The 9,546-nt window shown below is 41.5% G+C and overlaps 1 protein-coding gene across 3 annotated transcripts in view; it reads left to right on the top strand.

Moving 5' to 3' along the window:
- Positions 1–6,222: 6,222 nt before the first annotated feature.
- The window catches only part of sox13 (SRY-box transcription factor 13), a 41,614-nt gene continuing 38,290 nt past the window's right edge, over positions 6,223–9,546 (top strand). For 2 of the 3 annotated variants that reach the window (XM_069190358.1, XM_069190359.1), the window contains exon 1: positions 6,223–6,587. The gene's annotated coding sequence lies outside the window, so the exon portion shown is untranslated. The remainder of the gene's footprint in view (positions 6,588–9,546) is intronic. The other variant, XM_069190354.1, reaches the window with a different exon arrangement.

The raw sequence follows: 9,546 nt of genomic DNA, 5'->3' as shown, positions 1-9,546 counted from the left end.
GAGTTCCATTTTGGCTTGGGGTACCTTCTGTGTGAAGTTTGCATGTTCTGCCTGTGACCAGATAGGTTCTGGCCAGGTGCTTCTGCTTCCTCCCACAATCCAAAGCCATGCTGTTGAGGTGAAATCTAAAAATTGAACCCCCTGTGTCCTCTGTGTGACCAGAGTGGGATTCCTGTCCCATCCCATCCTATCTTTCACCCAGTGTCTGGCAGGTTAGGCTCCAGCCCACCACAACCCTGTCTTGGACTAAGAAATTGTTTAACACTGATGGATGGATTTTTAATGAAAACGATTATATGCTATTCAACTTCTCAGTTGTGACTGTGCTTGGTATCTTGTCAGATTGCAGATGAGTCGGAAAAGCTCGGGAAAGCAGCGGTCTGTTCCTGATGCCATTTAAGATGCTCGTATCTCTCTCGTCCATCGGTGGTGAGTTCAGTGAAGCACGTCTCACCCCTTGTTATTTTCCTCTGCGGTTTTTTGTGTTTTCTCCGCACGCTCCTTGGCTGCCAGTTCTGTTGCATGCTGGTAAAGGCTTCTTGTTTTGTAAACTAACGAAAAAGCAGAAGTGCTGCACAAATAGTACTGAGCTATTAGAAATAGTCTGATGTTAGTGCTGGAGTCAGCACTACCAAGCAGCTGTGTGGTTTCTTTTTCTATTTCTCTTTTTAGATATTCTGCATTTGTTCACTAACGATAAACCAAATTAGTAATCTAGGTTTTGGTTACAGTATCTGGTTCCAATTAATGGTAAACTATGATTTAAAAATGTAGACATCTGCAGCAATTATTCAGGCATTTCTTCTTTTTTTGTGGCCTTCCATATTGAATTTGAATGCTGCAAAGAAAATAGCTACTTATTTCCATTTGGTATGCATTCAGGTGGCATGTTAAGACGGAAGGACTTTTTCACTTCTGTAGTGTTTTTTAACTCCCTGGGCAGAGCTGTCATTTCTTTTACTAATGGTACATCTCCTTTGTCAGCCACACTGTGTGTTAGCCATACCTCATTAATGTTTACTTTTCGCTGACATGGTACACACAGAGTACAGTGTAATACATAATGTTGTAGTAATGCAAATACACATAACATAAACTGGAGGAAACCACTGCCTAATCAAGTTAATGAATGGTACAGTATAAATGTGAGGCTTTGAAAGTACCATGCAAACTTATTCTGGTAAACTGTGTTTACCAGACTGTGTTATTGCCTTACAGTGCATCATCCCCAATCAGGTAAACTAACCTAAAACCTTTAGAAAAGATATGAAACCCAGGCCTTATTGCCAGCATCCCAGTAGTAGCAGTTGTTAACAATGTCAACAGTTCTCAAACATATTCTGAAAATATGCAAGTAGCTTCCAGTTCAATCACAATTTACAAGCTGTTGCTCTTGATGCCTCAGTTTATGACCAGATTTCTGAAAGCTGCTGCTTTTCTTTAAAGAGTTTTCCAAATGACCAGTAACTTGCATTTATTGCTTCAACTTTGGCCAATGTGGAGCACAAACCTAAATCTTTCCTTTTACACATGACCACTAAATTATTAAGCTAACCAGGAATCTCGAAAAGAGAGTTCTGGAGCATTTGATCTTCTGCAAATGTGGCATTATAAACTTAGAAACTCAGAATATTTGCAAAAATAAATATACTGGAATAAAAAGTATGATCTTAAAAATTAATCTCAAAGGTCCTGCTTAATTTGGACAAATTTCATTTTTGATATGCATGTTCAGGTTCATGTTGTGATGAGCAAAGTTAATTATGTTTAGTCTGAATCAATGCTGGTGCTCCAAATAAAGATGCATCATTTACCAAAGGGCATGGTGAGGGGTACAGAGTCTCAGTCGTCCAGTGGCCTTGATGTCTGGATCTGCTTGGTTCAGACCCTGCTGGGGCTACTGACTTACTTTGTGTCACCCTTAGCAAATTGTTAATTTTTCTGCTGTTTTAAGAAGAAAATGAGGAATAAAATAAGGACGCTTTCTCAAATGACATGAAAAACACCTTGATCAATTTTGGTGCCATACTGGAGACAACTGCTGAAATTAGAAATTCATTGAGACTTCCTTTAGACTTAACAGACGTCTCAGTAAAAAAAAGTCCAATACATTCTCCTATTCAGAAAGATTTTCATCGTACTTCAATGTACACTATTAATCAGCTAGATTATGTCACTTGCTGTGAAAAGCTGTTCAGAGATATAGAGAAACTAAAAACAAACCTGCCAAAAGCTTTACAAATTAAAAATACATTAAATAATTAGACTACATCTGTTGAGATAACAGTCGCAGGCAAGGGGGCCTGTTGTTCTTTCTGCAGCAGCAATGTGGAGCAAAATAATACCTGAAATGGTAATAAACAGAAATATTTTTTTGAGAAAAACAATTGAGGCCTTTCTATATTTAGCAGTGAAACAGGGACACACGCCCTGCACCTCTACTGCAATCTTCCTTCAGATCACATGCTTTTCTGTTTTAGCTGAGTCTGTCTTGTGGTCCCAGTATCTCTATCTGGCTTTGGTATCTGTTTGCCACTCTTTGATGACTTGGGCCTTGAAAATGTACCAAAAACAGTTTGTGCAAGAATTGCTCAGAGTATTTTGAGTTAAATAGCCCCCTTGTCCCTGGAATCCAGAGATTATGGCACTTACAGGTGCACTTTATTGTTTTTATTTGTGCTTTGTTTTTACCTTCTCCGTGGCCATCAAAAATCCTTTTAGAAAAGAGTAGGGGTGTTAACCCTGGTGCCCTGGCCAAATTCCCCCCTGATAGCTAATGTGTGGTGAGCCTACTGGCGCACTGTCAGTGCTACATATCGGCGGTGGTGGAGGGGAGTCCCTATTCCCTATATAATGCTTTGAATGGAGTGCCCAGAAAAGTGCTATATAAGTGTAAGGACTTTATAATTATGAAGAACTGTTCAAATGTGGTAATTCTTGAAAGTGGAGTCAGTATTTGTAATGTGCTCTTCTGTCTTTTTGCCACACTGTACACTAAATGAACCCTTCAGTGAGGCTAGGACTGTTTCTGCAGATCAGTCTCACTCAACCTGCCTGTCCTCTCCTATGAGGCAGATGCCATAGAGTTATCAGTGCAAAGACTGATTTGTCTTAGAAACAGTAATCCTACAGCAGTACAGAGTCTGTCATGGAAGACTTTAGGGCTTGTAATATTCTGCCAATTCCATTTGTAATAGTTAACATTTATGCATAAAGTGCAATGCAATGTTTTTATATGAGAAAATTGCTGAAATTAATGGTTGACCGCAAAATCAGTGCAAATTCCTTGCGTATGCAGTGCCATATACCCGGCTATGTATGTATGTTTTTTTAATATACAGAAGAATAGGAATTACACAGAAATGCCACTCTAAAGATAACTTAAAAACCTATTAACCACTGCTTAACAGTAATCAGACTTTTGGAATAATTTATAAATGAAGTCTACACAGCAGATTGCTCCATTGTGCACCTCACTATATAATTGTCAGGCACTAACATACATAATTGTAAGGAGTTTATCCTTACAAATTCCTTTCAATTCTCCTTACAATTAAATAACTGACAACTGACAATTTGTAATGTCATTTTACAATGTCCTGCATTGCTCAAATGAATTGGATTTGAAGGGCATCCTTCTGTTCCTGTAACGTTTACCTTGCTGACTGGATTGCTATATTGTTGAAACGGTGAAGTTGTAAGGTGGCTATGAGGGTAATAAGATGTGCATGAAAAACATTGAGAAAACCCGACTTATCCAAAATGTGTAAATACAAAGATTCAAAAATATTGGAGGGGTTTGCATTATGTTTTATATCGATTTACTCAGCTGGGCTTGATTGGAGCAGGAACGTGATAAAAGAATGCGTTTTACGACGTCAGAAATACCGCTAGACATGGAGCGCTTGTAAGACCGTGTAGATGTGAAAAAAACGCACCACAAATCTCCATTTACGTTCTGTCTTACTCCCATGTCTTTTTTCTGTCTGTCGGCACCTCTGGTAGAGTATGCATTCGAATGTTTAAAAAGCTTTAGAAAACCCGAAAGAGAAATTGCCGATGAGCTCTCTTATCTGTTACCAGGTTGACAGAACCAGGGGCGTCATGAGAAGATGTGACACAGGAGAAAAGCTCAGAAAGACCACAATGCGTCGCAGTTTGTGCCCTGGCCCAGAGAAGCATTCATTTGATAAACTGCAAAGGCTAAATGTACACAGAAGAAAAAAAAATGGACCAGCACTGTATGAGCTTCATTAATTCAGGTAAAACAAAGGTCGCAAGGTTGGTGTAAATTTCTGGAGTTATTAAATGGCAAAAAAGAAAGGAAGGTCTGGGTCTAGTGTAAAGAAAGAAGAGGTGGAAAGGTCTATAATCCAAGAATCCTGGTAGTCGGGCGTCTCCATGGAAACAGGCACAAAGGCTTGTCGTTTCCTATTGATGGCTGATTGTATTCTTCACAGTTCTTTTGTTAATTGTTGTCTGCCCAGCTCCTACTTCCTGCTGGGTTTTCACACAAAGGCAGGAACAGAGGGGATTAGAAATGGCACTTTGGCTTTGCACTGTAACCCCTGCGCTGCAGTACCTCACGGCTCAAGAGGAAAAAGAGAGAGAGACCGGAAAATAAAACACATTAACGGTTTGAGAACTGGAAACTACCTGACAATACCTGCATCTAGCACCCCTCGGCAGATATCATTTATATAATCTGTAGTATTTAAAATGCAGTGATGCTAAAACTTGTGGATACCCAGATCCCCCATCCGTGTTCTTACAGTATTATATAGGGAGGTTAACAGGTGCGAATTAAAATTTTAGGGTTTGCAATAAGAGTTCACATATTCAGACGTCTCTTCTGTGCTCACACAGCCAAAAGTGGATCAGAAGTTTCTGATCTTCTGTTCTATTAAATGTTCATTAGCGGCGTCTATAACCCAGGTGCTCAAGTCATTTTCCCTGCATATTTACATATCCGTACGTACCTGCACTCGTACACTACAATTTCTGATTCAGGTAACTGTCCATATCTGAAGACATGATTGTCCGACTTTTTAAAACATAGGTTATTTACCGTATATGTCATTATATTGGTTTATACTGCTAATAGAATGGGACTCTACTGCTGAATTGGGAAAATAGCACTATATGAACAGAATGTCCTCGCCGAGTACTCAACGATCAGAAAATCTTAATCAAACTGGGAGTAAACCTCGTTTAACACCTGTAAAATGTATGGGTTCGTAAATGATAAGACACCCAAGCTGTTATGAAACGTGTATCTGAACAGCTGGAGTTTTTTTTCAGATATTGAGAGAGAAAAGGCGAAATGTTCTAAATGAAGGAAGAAACTCGGTATTTGCGAACAGAAAAGGATTTTATGTGGTATTTTGTAGCTATTGGGGATAAGGAGGTTTTGCTGAACTGATAAGGTATCGGAGGAAACATCAATGCCTTTTTAAGATAAATGGCTTTTTGAAGCGCACAGCTGCTGTGCAGTGGGGACAAAATGCGTTTTTTTATTTTATATTTCAAAGTGGGCTATAGGAATACTAAACATATTATAGTTGACTTGGGATGACTTTTTAAGCAATTTCTGAGAACGATTTGTGGAATGAGTTTTTCAGCTCAATAATATGTGCGCATGTTGTGTTCGAAATCGCCCCCTAAATCAGGACTCAGCGAGCACTTTTATTAGCTCATTGATATATAAGTAAACAATTCCAAAAATATATCAAAGAAAACCTCCTTTTTGTCCAAAACCTTTATTTACATTATTCATGTTTCATAATTCTGGGTACTTTACTGTCACGTAGTCTTGTGTCATGGTAAAGTACGCAGTTTCAGAAACTACTGAAATCCCGAACTACACGCTTGTAATAAAAGGGGGCACTACTTAATGTAAAAATGACAGCGAAAATAAACTTTTTAGAAAAATAAAATAGACGCGGGTGTTTAATTAGTGGACACATACAGACCGATGTCTTTGGAATCAGCAGTATTTATGTCAAGCTGTGAAAATTACAGAAAGACACTGGTCTCACTCGCTTATTATCACTGTTCGTTTCTTGCCGTTTCTGACTCACGGTAATATTTCAACACCAGGCTGGTCTCTATCTGAATCTGGGCAGAGAATGCGCGCATAATTTCGACAGGACTACAATGAGATGTATCTGTTTCTAATAGGCTGTTTTCCGTTTATTCTGCAGGTTGTAATTTTTGTTCGCTCATCGACGTGTATAACCTGACAGACAAAATCCACAGGTGCACCTTTAATGGGAGTTTTAGTCGTACAAAACAATTGTCCTGCGCCTTTAAGGGGGAGGTGAGTGACAGGGAGAGAATGTTGGAAACAAAATAGCTGAAAGTCAGGGAGGCAGTGTAGGGGAACTGACGATAAGCACCGCGTTTACTAAATACACAGTCGGGGCTTCTATAATTAAACGGGACGCAGCTGTCTTGCGTGATAGCTAAGTGCGGTGACCAGGTACCAAAGAGGAAACCCGTCTGAGCGCCCATAAGAACTGCTCATTCAGAAAATATCGGCCAGGACGGAAAAGTAACGAGTGAGCAGAACTGGTTTCTCTGGAGTGGTGAGTTCACAGTTGTACTGTATTGCGCTCGCTTTCAACTCCGCGTTGCAGTGGGGCGCTTTGGTGAAGTGCACTAGTTTACCGAAGGCAAAGCTGAAAGTGAATTTTGATCTGCTCCGTGTATTCACATCAACTCTCTAATTGCTTCGACAGCCTCTGAAAATGAGTTTCAGCAAGATGAAACAAGAATAGTCCTGGTGTAATGTAAATTGATTTTGAAGTTTAAGTCGTGTACACTGCTATCGCCACTCCGTGTGCGTTAGCGTGCTTTGACTTGTCAGGTGTTAATCCTGCAGTGATTTCTCTATTCTGATGTGGGTGTGTTTAACAGTAAAGTGACAGTTCTGCGATTCTTTCCAATTCTCCCGTACTGTACTCCTTACTCTCGAAGTATTTTACCGTATAATTAATAACAATTGAGTGCCCCTTTTCGAAGTCCTTTCTTTATTGTTACTTCGGTGGTTATGGTAAATATATTTTGTAAAGTTATTCAGTGTATCAACAAGAGATAAAAAGACCAGTTTCTTCCACAGCCGCCTAGTAATGTGTGTTGTGTAAACTATACATCCGCACATCACACATGCAGCGCGGACCTTTACATGTACTGCTAATTATTTTAATTAAACAAAGTATTTTCAGTCAATGTGCTTTCGTTTATACTGGTTAACGTTTCCCAGCTTTCGGTCTATCTTAATGCAGCGCAGTACTGAAGTTCAGGGCTTTACAGCGCCTCAAGGTAATTAGATCTGAGCCTGGATTCTCACAAAAAGCCTTGCTAATGATGCAAAACAATGTTTTGTTTAAGTTGTACACACGGTGCAGAACTGATTATTAACACTGTGCAAAATAATGACAGTATCGGAACCTGCACCCCCCAGCCCGCCGGCTTTTAACAGAGGTGACGATCCCTAAATCATTCTTCACTCGCAGTGTTACAAGTGCTCACTTCAAAGTCCTGTCGCTCAGCTTTAGTCATGCCCGATGCACTCTAAACTATACCGCGCGTGCCTTTGCAGTGATGCTGCCATTGATCAGAATGTGTGACCGTCAGAGTGCCGAAGGGTCACCGTTATCTACAGAGTTACAGAGCCAGAAAGGAAAGAGAGAGGCTTTAGCTCGTTATGGGATCCCTGGGGAGTCTCCCCCTGGGTCGAAAGCGGCGTTGGCTTGCTTTGGCGGTGTGTTGTGGATTATTATGGAGTTACGGCCTTTGTGTTGGATGGAGCTCCAGGAGAGGGGAAGGGGGCGGGGGCGTTGCTGGAGAGGGGATTAAGATTGTATCTACCGATGCGTGACCCCTGCAGGAGAAACACAGGCGCACACACACGCAAACTCGCGCGCCAATGGCCAAATGCTTTTCGTACCTGCAACCTGCACCCCTGTCTCGCTAGGATACGGAAAGAGGACCCCCAAAGTGCCCGCAAGGGCTAGTTTCACGCTGTCTGGCTCCGCACAATGCGAGCTGTCTGCTGGGCGCGCCCGACCTGTGAGTGTGCGCGCTTTCCCACCTCTACCTCCTAATTAATCCTCCTCTGACAAAGTTGCAGGAGTAAAGGGGAAAAACTGTGAAGTGGGATCCTGCTCCCCCTTCCACGCCAGATCTGCGCGAGCCTCAGCCTTCCTGTCATGTTTTTCATTCTTTTAGAAAGGCGGAAACGGGTTCATATGTTGGTGGAGGGTCGTAGCCGCGCTGCTGTGATCATTCGTTTAAAGCGCGCTATTGTATTGTCAGTTTTCAAACCTGTCCCCTTTGGCACATTGTGTAACAGCCTGAATTTTACTGCCGCTGCCTTCTATGCTAATGAGGCGTTCAAGCATAAAAAGTTTCTGCAGGATTTTTCAACACGAGGGAAGAGGATTAGTGCAACACGTTGCCCCTGTTTGCTCATTAGTAAAACATTATTGGTGCAACGCTGTGATCGCGCCCTTTGCCACTTCTTGTTATTGATATCTGGGCCTTCCCGTCAGAGTGCACTTGTATTTTGACATGAAGACTAATCCAATATCAAAACAGAAATATTTGATAAAAAGTAACACTTTAAGCACCATTTATAGGGATACAAAAGGAAAAGGCCCGCAAAACAGTGTAGCTGGAGTGAGCTGCTCCAACACTGGTGACTGTAGCCAAGATGTGGAAACAATCTAATCCTGAGTTTAACCAGCTCTGTGAATTGAGAACAAGCACTGCTTTACAATGGCAACCTGGAGAGTTAGCCAGTTACACCGCAGGGAATTCACGGGGGCAATCTGAGAAGCATTTCAAAGCAGCTCAATGGTACAACTATAGCTTCCCGCCTGGGAAAGTCCAGAGCCCTGACTACTGCTCTCCCAGCAGAGCAGCGTGACTAACCATAGCTATTCCCAGTGTGAGCAACTCTCTTTGCCAACTAGCTGGACGCTTATTTCACACAGGGCAGAATTCATGAAACAGCAGGGATTGGCACTGTTCCCAGGGCAGGTTTCAGTGCTCTGCTGAGAGTGGTGTGCACCTGGTGAACACTTAGATTCTTCCTATGATGGTGTTGCAGAGCACAGCTTGATCCCAGAATCCCATAGATGATTTGTTAAATATGTCCCAACATGGAGGGCTCCCAGTAAAGGTATATGTGACAAATCAATACAGTGTAAATGTTGGATACAGTGTGCCTAATGCTGTATTTTATATCTTCAGTGGATATATGCAGAGACCTGTCTGTGTGTTGACCTCCACCCTTGTGTTTAGGAAATGCTTACATACAGACAGCATCTCTGCTCCGTGGATGAATCATTTTTTTTCCTGTGGGTTTGAGGTTAATAAAGTGTGAATTTTCTCAATGTAAATGTTGTTCTTGTACAGGGGTAGGGGCATTGTATAACCTCACTGTTCACTTTCGTCACTCTAACTTGTGTAAAAAGCAGGCTGTCAGATTTCATTCCAAACTAGAGGGCTCTGGTGTGGGAGTATGGAACAAGCTGCTCG

The sequence above is a fragment of the Lepisosteus oculatus genome, chromosome 5 (assembly GCF_040954835.1).
Source record: "Lepisosteus oculatus isolate fLepOcu1 chromosome 5, fLepOcu1.hap2, whole genome shotgun sequence".
Taxonomy (NCBI): Eukaryota; Metazoa; Chordata; class Actinopteri; order Semionotiformes; family Lepisosteidae; genus Lepisosteus; species Lepisosteus oculatus.
Note: the sequence above shows the minus strand (reverse complement) of the source record. Positions and strands in the feature narration are given on the sequence as shown.